At 42.1% G+C, this 16910-nt stretch overlaps 1 long non-coding RNA gene across 1 annotated transcript; it reads left to right on the top strand.

The window, feature by feature from the left end:
- The first annotated feature begins 3101 nt into the window (after positions 1-3101).
- On the top strand, positions 3102-11701 carry LOC135108665 (uncharacterized). Its single transcript, XR_010272380.1, has 3 exons — positions 3102-3314; positions 5681-5782; positions 11203-11701. It is a non-coding gene; the product is annotated as an uncharacterized LOC135108665 (long non-coding RNA).
- Positions 11702-16910: the final 5209 nt, after the last annotated feature.

Consider the following 16910-nt stretch of genomic DNA (forward strand, 5'->3'; position numbering starts at 1 on the left):
CCGGACTAAAGTAGGAAGCGGAGAGTGAAAACCTGGAGGCAGTGCAAAGAAGTGGACGGAGAGAAGAGAAGCGTGAGAAGCTGAGGCGAAGGTGAAGAGGGAGTAGGAAAGAAGACAGGGTACATGAGAAAAGGGTCGATTAGGGGTGCAGGAAGGGATGGTACTCGAGTGTCTAGGGTGTAGGGGACACGGCGAGAGGGAGGAGGAAATTAGCATTCTCAAAAAATCGTTTAAAGTTTCACGTATTTTTAGAACTATTAGTAACTGTTGAAGTTTTTACGTTAATTTAGACGTAAAATGTTCTATAAAAAATATTACCGCTAGAAAATAAGAACAAGTAGGTCATATTGTTCTGCATTTTTACATAACATTTTAATATAAGAACACTTTTGACATTACTAATTAATTAGATTTGTGATTACATTTGAGATTATCAACTCCATAACAGAAGATAAGCTTTAAAACTAGTGCAATTAAAGTAATGCATTTTTATCATATTAACCAGAGCCCGGCTGCCCGTAGGAACCCTCGCCGCTGAATAAAAGAAGAAAAATGTAATCTGTCGCCAGCAGTGATTTATTTAACTCACCGGGATATGGGAAGTGAAAAAAAATTACTGACCGACTGACTAATTGTCTGATCCGCTGAGTGAGTGACTTGCTGAATGGCTGACTGACCGCTTGACTAGCCTGGCTGGCTGTCATTGCCAGAATTACTGCCGCTACATCAATACTTTTCTTTTTATGCTTTGTTTGTTACGGTTGTATGACTCTGCATTAGTTCTGATGATGTTATTGTTTTATTCTTCACACTAGAAAAGAATAAAACGTTGCACAATTTAGTCGAAATAGAAAACTTTCCAAAGAAAATTTTAGAATGATTGCATACATACATACATACATACATACATACATGCATAAATACATACATACATATCTGCATACAATCATGCCTGCATACACACACACACACACACACACACACACCAATAACTCTCTCTCTCTCTCTCTCTCTCTCTCTCTCTCTCTCTCTCTCTCTCTCTCTCTCTCTCTCTCTCTCTCTCTCTCTCTCTGTATATATATATATATATATATATATATATATATATATATATATATATATATATATATATATATATATATATATATATATATATATATATATATATATATATATATATATATATATATATATATATATATATATATATATATATATATATATATATATATATATATAGCTAATTAGGGATAGACAAGTGGAAAAGATCTGAGTAATTTAAAAGATGAGTACATTGAGTCACATAATGTATGAGATAATTTATTCCCTAGAAAATGTGCATCAGACAAAACAGAGACGCAGTCCACAGCACACACACACACACACACACACACACATACACACACACACACACACACAAAAAAAGTGGCTGGTAATCGAGGCGTCAAGTGCGTGGATAAATGAGGAGGTTGTGTTGTCCAGAGAGCAAACGAAATATTGTGTGTGCACCATTGTGGAAATGATTACTCTCCACTTAATTGGGTGCCATTTTTTGTCATATAACTACAAATTTAAAGTTGTCACAGTTCGTTTGGCATTGCTAGGGACAGCGTGTGTGTGTGTGTGTGTGTGTGTGTGTGTGTGTGTGTGTGTGTGTGTGTGTGTGATAATAACACGATCAATGCCATATGATTCTCTGCAAGTATTTTAAGTACACATAACACTTAAGTGATGTTAATAGTATAGAACACACGCTGCTTCTGTTTACATGTTTGGAGCAAGTGCCTGTGCGGCAGGCACGAGCAGTACCTCCTCGCTGGTGCTTGAGGGGACCAAGTTTGGCACACAAGAGGACACAGGAGGTTAACTTCCGTTGAGATCAAAAGGATCGCAGAGGCAGAGGACCCGCCGGTGGCTCTGACTTGAGTCTTTATCTTTTCTCTGTCAGGTTCCATGATATTCTCCTTTTCATTTCCTGTTTCTATATTATACACTATACTGTAGACTGTATCTTTATTTTATTTGGAGCCTGTAGCCATAAAGAATTTAACTTGTACGCATTGATGTATAACAATGTGAAAAATTATCTTATCTTCATACCGTCTTCATTCCATTCCGTCCCTTTTCTTCCAATGTCCCTCCCGCCTTATCCCTAATGCCTCCGAGGCCTACTGCGTGCCGCTCCTCGTCACCACACAGGCGCCTTCACATCACTTACCTGTAACAAACACAAGAATTTATGAGTACATTTCCAGATAGATAAGTAGATGAGTGAAAATGAATGTCAATAGACATTTGTATAGATAGATGACTCTCTCTCTCTCTCTCTCTCTCTCTCTCTCTCTCTCTCTCTCTCTCTCTCTCTCTCTCTAATTTCTAGCTACGTACAAAGGTTAATAACTAATAATAATAAATTGCTAGCTACGTACAAAGGTAAACGAATTAATAAAATATACAATTTTAATTTTATATTATGTTAGTGCGCATGCATTTATGTCATTTTCTTCCTTGTGTAATGGTATGTCTGTGATTGTGAATGTACACATGACTACGTACAGGTGCAGGTTCAAGTCAGTGAAGACACAACTGAAACCTTTCACAGCACAATCACGGCGTCGCTTTGCTGCCACAACCAACGCTCAGAACAAACCATCACACGGTAACAGTTATGGGGAAGGCACAGCTACATCCCTCTAGTCTGGAAGCCTCCACACCTGCAGTGCTGGTATACCATTGTATAGTAAGAGCATTAATAACCAAAGGTGTTAACTTGGGGCCACTCAATATTTTCAGCTAAGTACGGGTGTTGTTTTTCTTGCAAATATATAACTTTAGTCATGCTTGTAGTGCGATACAAACACTGGTCAAGTCATATTAAGTATTCCTATGTGCGTTTTTTTTTTTTTTTCGCGAACATTTTGTAACGAAAACAACACTCAAATTCGTGTAATTTCATGTTACAGTTACATTACCAGTCATTTTTTCTAAGACGGCATCACAGATACGAAATACGCTATGTTCACAAAATTTGTATATGGTATAATGTAGTACGTACATTTACAAAATATTTAAGACTTACGAAACCTTCAGTCACTTGTCAAGTACCGAGCTGCTTCGAAACAGCGAACCGAAGCGAAGCGGCTCACTCGTCACTCCCACTGAACTCCGGCCAGCCATTGCCGTGCAGTGTGCTGTTAAGTGAAAGTGTGTGAAGGAATGTGTGCGCTCTTGAGCATTGGTTTGTGGCCAAGGTAAAATAGTTCAGTGGAAACTCTACCTGAAGCCAGTTTTCAATAGCCCAGCAGTTATAATGGGTAAGTATATAGTGTATATGGTTTGTAGTAAATGCAGTGAAAGACGTACGGTCTTGCCAGCTGGCTCGGAGACGCCATTGTGCTGGGGAAGGGGAAGGGAATCGAGTTGTCATACAATCATTGGTAAGGGCATTTTATTCTCTCCGTTCTGTTTTATGTAATTTCATATTTCTTAAACCACTTGAATCTTGTTAAATAAAACGAATTGTTAAATAAAACGAATGGTACACAAATGTAATGTTGAGGCTTAGGGACACGAAAATTCACTAAGTGAAGGAGATTGTGACAGCGGCAGGCGGCAGGGCTGTGCTCCTCCCTGCCTGTCCGGAGCCCCGGGCTAGAATCGCGCTCGTCTGCTTTGCTTTTCAGGCCCTGAGGCATCGTTTTTTCGCAGATATTTTCTAAACAACCTGTTGGATGAATATGACATTTTGGCACAGGTTTTTTTTTGACACCACAGTGCACTGTCGAAGTGTTTCATTAAGGAATTTACTCTTGGCTTTTAAGGGGAGATTGGCAAGACGAATACACATTCGAACAGGGAAGGTTTTGCGTGACGTAGTTGTAACGCGTATCACTCAACCACCTCTCTCACCACTCCCGCCCTACCTTTCCTCCCTCTTTGCCTTTCTCTTCCTCCCTTTGCCCGCAATTCCTGCTTTGCACACACGAGGGCATCGTAGCATGTAGGTCGTGATTGACAACGATGAAGCATTCCTTCCTCCACAGCACGTGGCTGTACACGCTATGGCCGCATGCCCGTGAGTTACCTTGTTAACTTCTGCACCCACCAAGCACCGTACAACGGTCAAACTAGGTAGAACTGCGTTCACGATCGTTTGCATCAACAATCTAACCATACTCGGTGTATTATTTTAGATTTTCTGCATATGAGACAAGTAATATGTGCATGGCTTCATATCTCTTGTACGAGAGAGAGAGAGAGAGAGAGAGAGAGAGAGAGAGAGAGAGAGAGAGAGAGAGAGAGAGAGAGAGAATGTTAGCGGGACGCATTATGTATCTTTCGTGAATGTCACTGGTAACGGAGCCAAATTCGTGAGGGACAACACAATAGATAGTTTTTTTATTTATTTTTTTTTATCGCAGCATCCAAGTGGCGATACTAATATAACATGTGATTGAATATTTATGCTTCTCCAAAGCATTTGATGGGTCGAGTGAATGATTATTATGATTATCATTCATCCACGCTATCTGTTTTCACCCCGTTGTCATGCAGAGGACACCAAAAGTTCTTTTCTGTCAAAGCCAGCTGTTTACCGGCACCGTGTAGGGTTGGCGTCATCAAGTCCCTTGCCGCGGCGTACGCTCCACCGAGCCTCTTCAACCGCGTCCTCCATCACACCTCGGGTAATATGCTCCTCCGCAGCCATATGTCTCACTGATGAGCTGCTGGCACAAGGCGGCGCAGACTTCTCTCGCTGATGAATTTCTTAATGAATTACTCATGATGGATAGAGTTCGCCGGAGCTGCTTTGTTTGGTCCACGGCGACCTCCACTTGTTTCGTTTTACGTACTGCGTCTTAATTGACTTCTTTTTGGTGGTGTCACCTGAAATATCTTGCATAAGTCAGACGTTTTGCATCTTCTCAGAAAATGTTTGACATAACCTCCCTGATGGGTAAAACTTGTACTAGGTGACTGGTGTGACGAAGTGGTACTTCACGATGACTGGCTCGTGTCTTTAGACGAGTTGGGAACTTCGAGGCTTGCACTGGTAAACACCGAGCAGCAGCGACTGTGACAAGGAAGATGATAATGATGCTTTTGATCATATTCATAATAATGATCATAATGATAGTATTGGTAATGGAAATTCAGATTATATCAATAATAATCATATCGTAATAAATATTAATGATAATGATAAATATAATTATATAATAATAATAATTATAATAATAATAATAATAATAATAATATATTATTATTATTATTATTATTATTATTATTATTATTATTATTATTATAGTGGTAATAATAAGTAGCAATAATAATGATAATAATAATGATAATATAATAGTAATAATAATAATAATAATAATAATAATAATAATAATAATAATAATAATAATACACATTTACCACTTTGATGAAAAGTATAAAGATTTGTGGCTGATGAACGACGTGTATAGTGTCGTACATCAGCCATAAATTTTCATACCTTTTCGACTGATACATATTATTACTACTACTACTACTACTACTACTACTACTACTACTATAGTGGTACACACCCGCGGCTTTACTATATCTCGATCGCCCCGCTCGTCTTCAAACGCCTCTGAACTGTATTGCAGGCCCAAAGGTTCCCCTCTGTGTCACTCACGTGTTTCGCTCTCAGGATATCCGCCGGCCTCCCATCAGACTCCTTGACGTGAAGCGTGGCTGATACGATCGTGTACCCACACTGGGCTGCTGCATTCGCACGCCAGTGATTGCTACGGTATGTCTCTAAAACGCCGTGTGTGTGTGTTTGTGTGTGTGTGTGTGTGTGTGTGTGTACGCACGCACGCACGCACGCACGCACACTTTTACTAGTAAAATTTTGTGGTGTCCCTGAATCGACAGTTCAGTTTCCGTGCACCTTGTCAAATATAGACGCAGTCGCCAGCAATTCATTTATTTTTTAACAAACGCCACTGGAAGCTGATCCTGTGCTCTGGAGGCGACAAAAATTGTCTAATTTTATTCTTTTTTTAAATTTCCTTGATACCAATTATCAGTGAAAAGAAATGAACTAAAGTTGAGGGGTACCGAGAACTATCCTTGTTCCAAAAACATATGTATGTATTGTTTTATTTTATTTTTTCAAATCACTGAGGCTGGGACTTTTTGTTCACCCCATTCCTGTAACATGAAACAATTAACTGGTTCAAAAATCATCTCGATCACAATTTTCTGATGCAAGGATCCGTTCAGTATTGGAGCCAATAACCAACCATGCAATTTAGGTTTAGGGACTGATCACCTCCAGTGTACCCAGGATATAGGACTCTCCTTCCTCCCTCCCCTCCTCTCTCTCTCTCTCTCTCTCTCTCTCTCTCTCTCTCTCTCTCTCTCTCTCTCTCTCTCTCTCTCTCTCTCTCTCTCTCTCTCTCTCTCTCTCTCTCATCATGTCAATATGGTGCACAATATCCTCTTCTCACTTCCTTCACGTAAGCTTCAGAAAGCAGCTGACTGTCAAATATATTTCTACTTCAATTGAGAGAATCTACTCAATCATCTATCAGTCACCATTATTACCTTGTGAAATTAATTTCGGTAAACAGATGTTTTCTATTACCCTGATATGTAGTGTAATTTGTAAACCCTCGTACATAATGTGGTCTGTTTATAATCCTTTCTCTTTATGTGCCACTTAAAAACCATGACTATATATTTTGTCACTTTCGTCTTCCACTCGTACCCTCAACTCTTTGCTCGTTCTCGCTGTGTTCTCAGTGTACACATACACAGTTAAACAACATCACGTGAGTGCAAACGTAAGCTTTCCCACGTCATGAGAACTTACTTCTTCTCCGGCTCTTCGCACACGCCCTGAGGACAGCCCGGAGCATCGGACTTCAACCCGACCCTTCTCTCAGCGCCACCCACCAGACAACAACGCTCCGCCCTTTGCTGCATCCCGCTGCGAGGTTCAGAAGGCGCAAGTTTAAGGCATTAGCTTCCTGAGGCTCCAAGTCGTACCCGAAGCGCTCCACTTTCAGGAACTCACCCGTTGCTCTGCCTTCCTCCCACCAAGCATCCACCATTGCGTGCCCTCCACTCTTTTCGCATTTTTTTTTTTTCTCTAATATTAAGATTATTATATTTTAGACCCCCACCCATGACACGTACCGTTTAAAATTTTCCTGGTAGTGAATGTGAAGGCACAGGTTAGGTTTTTATCCTAAATTCCAGCTAACGAAGAAAGAAGTGACTGGGCAGAAATTGCTTCGGGGTTTAAGAGAAGAGGAGAGTTCCGTAAAAGCGTAGAAAGTCGTTAAATATCGCACCGAGGTTTCAAAGGAGTCGAAGTAAGGTTCATTGCTCGTGTCTCGTTTCGCCTTTGACGCTTCGCTTGAGGCTTAGACGAACCATTTACCGTGACCTGGGGCGAGGGGCTTCGCGCCTCCTGCAGGGAAAAGGCAGAAGGAAATTGAGATGAAAAATAGGGACGTTAAAATTTAATTTAATCTCGGAAACCTCATATTGTCCATAGCACTTTCCTCAACATCGATCCCCCTCTCTCTCTTTCCTTTCCTTCTCTCTCTCTCTCTCTCTCTCTCTCTCTCTCTCTCTCTCTCTCTCTCTCTCTCTCTCCCCGCGTGTACGAGTACGTTTGTATATATCTATACATCTCTTTGTATTTTATCAATCAATCAATCAGTGTGTGTATATATATATATATATATATATATATATATATATATATATATATATATATATATATATATATATATATATATATATATATATATATATATATATATACACACACACACATACATACAAACTGTCACTGAGATAAGTTTGTTATTTTTAATGGGAGACGTATGTACAGATTATCGAGATGCTCTTCACTGTGCCACACACATAACTAGTTTTAGTAGATAAAGAACATAATCTATTAAAGAAAGAGTATATGCACAATGTATTTTTTTTTTCAGTTATCTCGTTGCTTTCAGAAGATAAAGTGCAAGCTTGTTAAAAGTAAATGCTCCTCGTAAGAAGCTTTTTTTCCCCCCCAAAAAAAAATTGTCATTACATTCAACTCGCTATTCATGGATGCTTCCTTTACTTTCTTGCCCCTCCAGTTTTTCTTTTTAATATTTCCCTTATTATCTTCCTATGGGTCTCTTTTCCCCAACGTACTTTTTTGATTCCCTTCTTATTCCATCCACGCGTGACCTTGGCCTCTCCCTCTCCCTCCCAGCCTCTTCCACTCCCTCAGTGTCTTGCCAGCACGTTTGGTCCCCTTCACAACGCCTTGCCATCACCTCCGTCACTTTACTACTCATTCAGAGGACTCCCCAACCCTCTTTTCGGCTTCCTTCCTCTCTTTTTCTTTCTCTTTTCCTATTTTGTCCTAACCTCCGCCACACCCCCTTCTTCATCTTTGTACGATCTTCTGTTTTTCCAGTTACATATTTCTGTTTAATTCTTACTTATTTCTTTTCTTCTCTGTCTCTCTTGTTTTTATTCCTTCTCACTTATTTTTTCATTCTCTCTCTCTCTCTCTCTCTCTCTCTCTCTCTCTCTCTGCATTTAAACGAGCATTAAGTATATTTATATTTCTTCTGCCATTTTTCTCTCTCCATACCCTTCCTTTTATACGCAAGCTCTGCAGAATTCCGAATGTTGTACCTTGTAATAGTGTGTCTTTGATTAGAAACTTTTTTTCTCTGCTTGTCTTGCCAAATTCCTTGCTTTCTCTTCGCTTTTCCAAACGTTCATTGCAAGGGCTTCGTCACTGCTCACCAAATTTTCATTCTTACATTTTTTTTCCTGCTTTTCCACACATTCATTACACAGTTTCTTATTCTTTCTTTCTTTTTCTTCCTTTATTTTTTATTTTTTTTTCAGAAATCATCGAAGCTTTATATTTAACGTAGGAAAAGTGAATGCGCTCTGTATACCCAGGAACAATGCCTCCTTTCAGAAGCTTGGGCTGCTGTGCTTGGAGAGAAGGTGCAGTGTAAGAGGAGGAGGTGAAGTGTAAGGGGAGGAAGCAACACGAACAGCAGCAGGAGTATGAGGAAAGTGAGGATTCAAGAATGGACATGCACAAGCTGATCTTCTAGCAGTGGTTTCTGATGGAAGTTGAATCACCTACGGACAAGAGAAAGACAACCACCAGCTTCTCTAAAGTCAAACAACAAACAAACTCGCGCGTCAAACTTACCACAACTTTGAATGAAATAAAGTGAATGGAAACGAACTTCTCAACTTGGCGAATCCCCACTTGGTGATTCGACGTGCACGCTGCTGAAAGCTTTAGGGAGACACGCCACGCCAAACTTCACTCGAACAATAGATGCCTTGAACGAAAAGTAAACGGCGGAAATGATCGCTTCTAAACCAATTCACGGTCGACTGCTGTTGCTACGCTCGCTCTGCTTTCCTTCCGGCAGCAGTGACAAGAGGAGCAGGTAGAGTGAAACCGAAGTATAAAGGTGAAGAGAACTTGAAGGAAAAGAGGAAAACAGTTTAACAAGGCTGGAGAGAAAAAAGATAATACAAACAAAATAATGACTGTGAGAGAAATGAGGTATTCCGAAATTGCTGACTAGGAAGACGAGATATTCCGTTGAACAATTCAGCATTCTTTGTACGCGCGTAAAGTTCATTTGACGAGACTGGCGACAAAAACTGCAAGTAAAGAATTTGTGAATGAAAACAGGTATCTCGAAATCGCAAGCCGAGAGACGAGGTATTTCTTTGTTCACTCTGGGCGTTCCGTTGTCTTTTTCTTGTCTGCTCGTGTCTGTCGTGCATTTAGTTCGTTAGCCAAAATTATCTAAGGAATTATCCGCATGAGACGTGGAAATTATAGTAACATGCTTTTTATTACCTATGCTGAAGGGATAGGAAAATAATACGTTTATTTGTTTTCTCACACACATGCAGGAAATGACATGTTTTTTTTTATTTTTATTTTGTGTGTGTATTAACAAAGTGTTTTCCTTAATAGATTTCAGAATTTCTCCTATCATAGTAGTGTGTTCGCGTTCTTTCTCTCCGTGAATGTAATGACAGATTTTTTCTCATGGTTAAGTCACGGCTCGGCTCCTTTTGCTACTCGTATACACCTTTCTTCGATTCGAACACACACACACACACACACACACACACACAGTTAGAGAGAGAGAGAGAGAGAGAGAGAGAGAGAGAGAGAGAGAGAGAGAGAGAGAGAGAGAGAGAGAGAGAGAGAGAGAGAGTCGGTGGGGTTCCCATTAAGTGAAAAATTGTAGGGTACCAACATAATGAGGTCCCGCCGGCTGACACAAAGCTGCCGACTTTGCTGGAATTCGCGAAAAAGTCTGCTCAACAAAATTTTCGCACTGTGTGTGTGTGTGTGTGTGTGTGTGTGTGTGTGTGTGTGTGTGTGTGTGTGTGTGTGTCTGTCTGTGTCTGTCTGTGTCTGTGTGTATGTGTATGTGTGTGGTGAGGGTGCGTACGTGAGCTGGGCGGCTAGAGTACTGACTCTAAAGACTTATGGAGAGAGAAGAGACACGGAAATGTTCTGGCTGATCCCATTTAACACATCCACCACCACTCAGACCGAATGAGGTGGAGGAGGACAGATGAAAGAGTGCATCAGGAGTAAATCAGACCCAGAAAAGTAGAGCAGGATGCACCCTTAAATAAAGACGTGGAAAAGGAAAGAGAATGAGAAAAAAGTCACCTGCATCTCAGTCTTCGGGTATTGCTTTGCTAATGAACTGCTCCAAACCTTGAATTTCACCTTATCGTTGAGTCTGGAGGGATGTGCATTGTCGTATATTGTATTCATGGACCTGATAGAATGATTTAACAGCTTCGGAAATATATGGTAATGTGTATCAGGGGCGGGTTGCGGCTCCTACGTGTGGGGTGACTGAGGAGCCCCGGGACGGCGGCTCGTGATTCACAAAGGATGACTGGTTTGAAGTATTGCAGAGAGTAGGGGGTGATGGAAAAGTGGGTAGACGGAGAGAAAAGACTGAGAAAAGTCGAAAAGTGAGGGAATACCATGGTGGATATTTGATGTTGGTCGTGTTGTGTGTGTGTGTGTGTGTGTGTGTGTGTGTGTGTGTGCATTATCTTTGTCTTCGTATCTATTTTCTATCTGTAACCAATAGATCGGAAGTCCTTTTTCGGCAATGTATTGCTTTGTTGCAGGAGTCACTGCAGGACAGGACACAAAGCAGCTAACAAAAGAATATGACGGAGGAGCAAGACCCGAGTTTTCTTGCTTGATTGTGACGGTGAGTGGTGGAGACGGATGGACCCAAGCCCAGGTACGAAGAAAAACAGTCACAGTAAACGGATTTAATAGTGCTGGAAGAGGGTACGTGGAGCAGTGAGGAGAGTTTGAGATCTACGTAGTAAGGGGAAGAAACATTGAAAGCAGTAAGGGAAAAGGAAAAAGAAATTCAAAAGATGTAGTTGCAATTTAAGGAAAAAAATGAAAACATGAACATGAAATCCATTGCGTATTTAATTTCCACACTTCGCCTTGAAGTAACGCACTGCAGTGTTTCCTTATTACAAAAGTCTGTTTTTTGGAATCTACATTGCCATCTCGTAATGGTTCGTGAGATATCAAAGATTATTGATAAATTTGCTTTTAGTGATTTTTTATGTGAAATTTTCAAGCCCTGAGTCTTCTTTGTCTAGAAGATCTTTTATGAAGTATAAAACCTACACTTAGAAGAGGAAAGTGTAGTCTGCACGCTGACTAGGAATAGGAAAAATGAAATAGTAATAAAAACAGACATGTACGTACAAACAAGATACATAATATAACAATTTCGTTCCATGCAAGAGGAGCTTTGGAAAGGCCCTCTGAAAGTGCCAGTCCCTGAGAAGAGAACAGACGGAAAGCATTTCCAAAAATCAAACGGAGAAATGTCTTCAAACTTCTCCTCTTGAAAGAGTTTAAATCAGAGGCAAGAGGAAATACAGAAGGAAGCCAGAATTTACCAGTTAAAGGGATGAAAGCTCGAGAATACTGGTTACCTCTTGCATCTGAGAAGTGGACAGGAGAGGGGTGAGAGAAAGTAAAAAGTGTTGTGTAGCGATGTCGCAGGAGGGCGGGAGGCATGCAATTAGCAAGAAGAGCTGTTAGCATGAAAGTAGCGACAGAAGACAGTGAGAAATACAGGAACAACCTTTTAGCTAAGAGAGAGAAGCTGAAGACAGCTACAGGAAAGAAAATTTTGATGCAACTCTACTCTATTTAAGAGATCAATATGAGTGGAATCCCACATATATGAAACTGTTTCGTGCATGGACGGATAATGTCCTTGTACAGAGTTAGCAACCGGGGAGATGAGAGCACATGGCCTAACTTAATAGAAGATATAAAGGTTCAGTTTAGAATTTAGTGAAGGACAGACAGAGGATGTTTAGCACAGAAGAGGGAGACAGATGCGTGTCAGTAAAGAAAAGGGATAGTTATCTGAGAGGTTGTGTCTAGTTAATAGATGGAGGAAATGAGTATATCTGAGGCAATGAAAAACACTAAATAAGTTTGCTTCTTTCTTAGGGGAACGACTGGCTGTGACGCAAGAACAGCAGGCGACCGTGGATGAATAATACACTCTCGCACCTACTTCAATATCCATTAATATCCCCTGAGCACGTGGCTATCATTTCCCACTGCAGATCAAGCTGAGACTAGCAAATAAAAACCTTCAACAGATTAATTTCGACTGAGATAAATGAAGCGTGGGGAAGGGCAGGCTCCAGGTCTAAGGGAGCGTGGGCGGCGGCAGGATGCGGTGTGCGAGGTGCGGGTGGCAGGGCGGCGGCAGGGTGTGGGTGACGGGGGAGGGATGCACGGCTGGAATGCATCGGGTCACCTTGATTGCCGGTCAGAGTTTGAGGGGCGACTCATCCAAAGGGCCGGTGTGCCCATAGTGAGAGCCAAGAGCGTGGGAGGCATCTTTGTCCCCGGCAGGATGAAGGCGTCTCTTTGATATGCAACGAGGAGGGGAAGGGGAAGGGGAAAGGGAAGGGTGGCCGAGCGATGTGTTTGCTCTTTTCAGTTAATGGGTACAACGTGACAGAGTACAGGCGCTGGTAGAGAGTTACGTGTGTGTAGTGAAGAATTATGTGGATTATGGAAGGAAGGGATTTAGTGAATTACTTTGATTGGACCTTCCAGCACTAGAGAGAGAGAGAGAGAGAGAGAGAGAGAGAGAGAGAGAGAGAGAGAGAGAGAGAGAGAGAGAGAGAGAGAGAGAGAGAGAGAGAGCACCAGCCAGCAAGCCAAACAAACCAATAGCCAAATAGAGAGAGAGACGGACAGATGGAAACAGACAAAGACAGAGGCAGAGATAAGCAAGCAAGCAGAGAGGGGCGTACACACCAAGGCAGACTGCAGACATACATAAAACAGATAGCATAACATAAAGAAGATGCATAAGTTACGGTTCGAGAGGCAGGCACACAAATCATTTGCCAGACAGACACGCATGCAGCACTTTGAAGGCGAAAGAGGAAAGTTTATCGCGCGTAAAGAAAGCGGAATGTTTACTGCTGCACCGGTGACGTAAAATGAAAGCGAAAATATTCCACGCTTAAATTGAAGTCTTTGATACGCCCCGGATTTTACTGTGAATGAAAATCGGTGTTCATTTGTTTATTTGTTTATTTATTTACTTATTGTATATTTATATATTGCGGATAGGAAACTTCTTAAAGAATGAAAGTAGCCATCAAGGTAACCAGAGAGAGAGAGAGAGAGAGAGAGAGAGAGAGAGAGAGAGAGAGAAGGGGGAGTGAGTTTACGGAGCAAATAGATTTTCAAACAAGAAGAGTTAAAACTGAGATACAGAATCTGAATTAGAATCAGAGAGAGAGAGAGAGAGAGAGAGAGAGAGAGAGAGAGAGAGAGAGAGAGAGAGAGCAGAACACGGTGTGGGTTCAGTGGCCCTGACGCTGGCCATGACAGGAAGCCCAGAAAGCTGCGAATCGTGGGAGCGTTTCGCTGAATTGGTTAAAGTGGTGGCTAAAGTGGAGACCTGGGGGGAGGTGGGGGAAGGGGACTGTGAGGAGTGCAGGTGGAGGCCAGGGTCGGGGGGAGCTTTTAGGAGTGGAGGTGGAGGGGTGGGATGCGGTGGGAGCTGAGAAGATAGGCAGGGAGAGAGGAGAGGGGGTGAGGGGGTGAAGGGTGAAGGGAGAAGGTTTGGGGTTTTCAGGGACTGTTCTTAGTAGCCGTTTGTGGCACTGCCTTCCTCCATTGTTCTCCGTTTTCTTTCTCTTTCCTCCTCCTCCTCCTCCTCCTCCTCCTCCTCCTCCTCCTCCTCCTCCTCCTCCTCCTCCTGTCTTCCCATTTTCCTTCTCGTACTGCTTTCTGTTATCCTCCCGTTTTCCTTCTCTTCTTCCTCCTCATCGTCTCCTTTTTACTCACTTCTTGCATTTCTCTCGTCTTCTCTTTTTTGTGCCATTTAGCTATTCTCTTCTTCTTTCTCTCATTCCCCTACGTCTGTTTTAGTTTTCCTCCGTTCTCTCTCTGGTGTTCTCGTCCTTCTCATCTTCTTCCTCCTCCTCTATCTCCTGCTCTTGCTCCTGTTTTTCCTAGCGTTCTCTATTTTTCCTCCTCTGTCCCTTGCTGTTATCCTCTTCTTCCTGCTCCTTTTCTTCCTCCTTTTGCATTTTTTTCCTCATTCTTCTCTTGGTGTTCTCCACCTGTTTTCCTCCTCTCTTTTTCTTCCGCCTTCTCTTGCTATTCTCTTCCTCCTCCTCCTCCTGCTTTTCTTTTGTCTGTCTTTTTCCTCCGCCTTCTTTTGGTGTTCTCCTCCTCCTGTTTTTTTTTTTTTCCTCCGCCGCCGCCGCCGTAACCTTGGAGGCCAGCCAGCCAGCCTTGCCTAACCTGACCTTAATTTTTTTCTTTTACATACCGACTGAGATTTTTCCCCATTCTATTTTCTCTTATCTCTGTGGCTGTCTGTTTATTCTTCTTTATCGCTCCTTACTTAACTTTTCCCCCAGTCTTCTGCTCTGCTTTCTGGTCCTTCTTTCCCTTCCACGCCTCTGCCTTGGCCGCATTTTCCTCCTCTTGTTTTATCTGCAAATATATCTTCATCTGTTTCCCTTCCTTAACTCACTCCTCTTCCTTTTCTTTCGCTTCTTCTTCATTGTCTTTTTTCTTAATTCTCCTTCTCCTGCATTTCCTTCGCCTCCTTCGCCTTCTCGCTCTCTTACTTTTGTTTTTTCTCTTTCCCTTCTATTTTTTTTTTTACCTTTTTATCTTTAATATTTTTTCTTTTGCAACTACTACTTCATATCCATCTGAATTTTTCTATTTGTTCTAGAATTCCTCCTCCTCCTCCTCCTCCTCCTCCTCCTCCTTCTGTTTCTCCTCTTCCTCTTCGTCGTTGTCCTCTTTCTTGTCCCCATCTTTCTCGTCGTCATCCTCTTTCTCTTCTTCGTTCTCCTCGTTCTCCCCTTCCCCCACATTACTTAACGCGTGAAGAGTTTTCCGCTGCCTATTCTTCAGGTTTTCCCTCAATTGTCTGTCTAATTCAACTCGCCGTGATAAAAAATGCCAGGTTCCATTCAGCCGCATTAGGTTCCCAGTAATTCAGTCTCATGCTGATCCGCCGCCACCAACATTATACGTCTTGGATCTAACGTTGTGCTGACTACGGATGTGGAGAGGAGACCAGCAGGAGGACTGTGTGTGTGTGTGTGTGTGTGTGTGTGTGTGTGTGTGTGTGTGTGTGTGTGTGTGTGTGTGTGTGTGTGTGTGTGTGTGTGTGTGTGTGTTTGCTGAGGCAGAAAAGGAAAAGGACGTACCGCGGAAAGGATGAGGTTAAGGTAGGTGAAAATGGAAAGGGAGAGAGAGAGAGAGAGAGAGAGAGAGAGAGAGAGAGAGAGAGAGAGAGAGAGAGAGAGAGAGAGAGAGAGAGAGAGAGAGAGAGAGAGAGAGAGAGAGAGAGAGAGAGAGAGAGAGAGAGTGAGAGTGTTGTTAGGTGGAGAAAGGAGAAAGGGATTATGTGTTACGTTAAAAAGAGAGAAAATGATACATAAAAGGATAGACAACAGGAGAGAGAGAGAGAGAGAGAGAGAGAGAGAGAGAGAGAGAGAGAGAGAGAGAGAGAGAGAGAGAGAGAGAGAGAGAGAGAGAGAGCTGTATGAAAGAGGAGGGAAGAAGGTGGGACTGGAGGAAGGCATTAGTACTAAGCTGAACCTCGACAAGTTACAAGCATGCCGAGTACAGAGGAAACCGTGTGACCTCCCCAGCTGGCGCGGCAGTACCAGGTAGTGTTGCTTACCAGCCATCTGCCAAGGGTCTTTAGTCCTTAAGATTAGCTCCTTCGCTTCCATCCATCTCCTTCTGCCTCCGTAACATAATGCATTCCCTCCACGTCATGCGAACTGGTCTTTAAGTCTTGTAATTTTTGTTGGTGATTTATGAGAGGAGAAGGTGACATATGTTGGTCTTGTTAAGTATATATACAGTATAAGATTGGGTCCTCAGTCGTCCATCCATCAAAGCACGAGGCGTTCATCCTTGTCACGTGAGCTGATCTTGTCTTGTGGGGTTTGTTGGTGAACAAGTGGCCCCGGAAGCCTGTGAGTTAACATTTTATGAGTTACTGTGTTGTAAGTATTGCATCTCTGTCCTCCCATCCGCTTAATGCTCGATATTGTATACGAGTAGCTTTAGTGATTTTGCCAGTACTTATTGATGTTCACAACTACCACCACCACGACCCCCCTGCAGCTAACAACAATAATAGCATGCAATAGAGGGTAGAGTCTGTTTGTTCATCCATCAGCTCTATTAGTCCGTGCCACTATTCACAAAGTCATTTAGTTGATTAATCTAGAAAGATGACCTACAACAGGCTTCGTGATACACCAGTACTTATAAA

This window comes from Scylla paramamosain, chromosome 17 (assembly GCF_035594125.1).
Source record: "Scylla paramamosain isolate STU-SP2022 chromosome 17, ASM3559412v1, whole genome shotgun sequence".
NCBI classification, from domain to species: domain Eukaryota; kingdom Metazoa; phylum Arthropoda; class Malacostraca; order Decapoda; family Portunidae; genus Scylla; species Scylla paramamosain.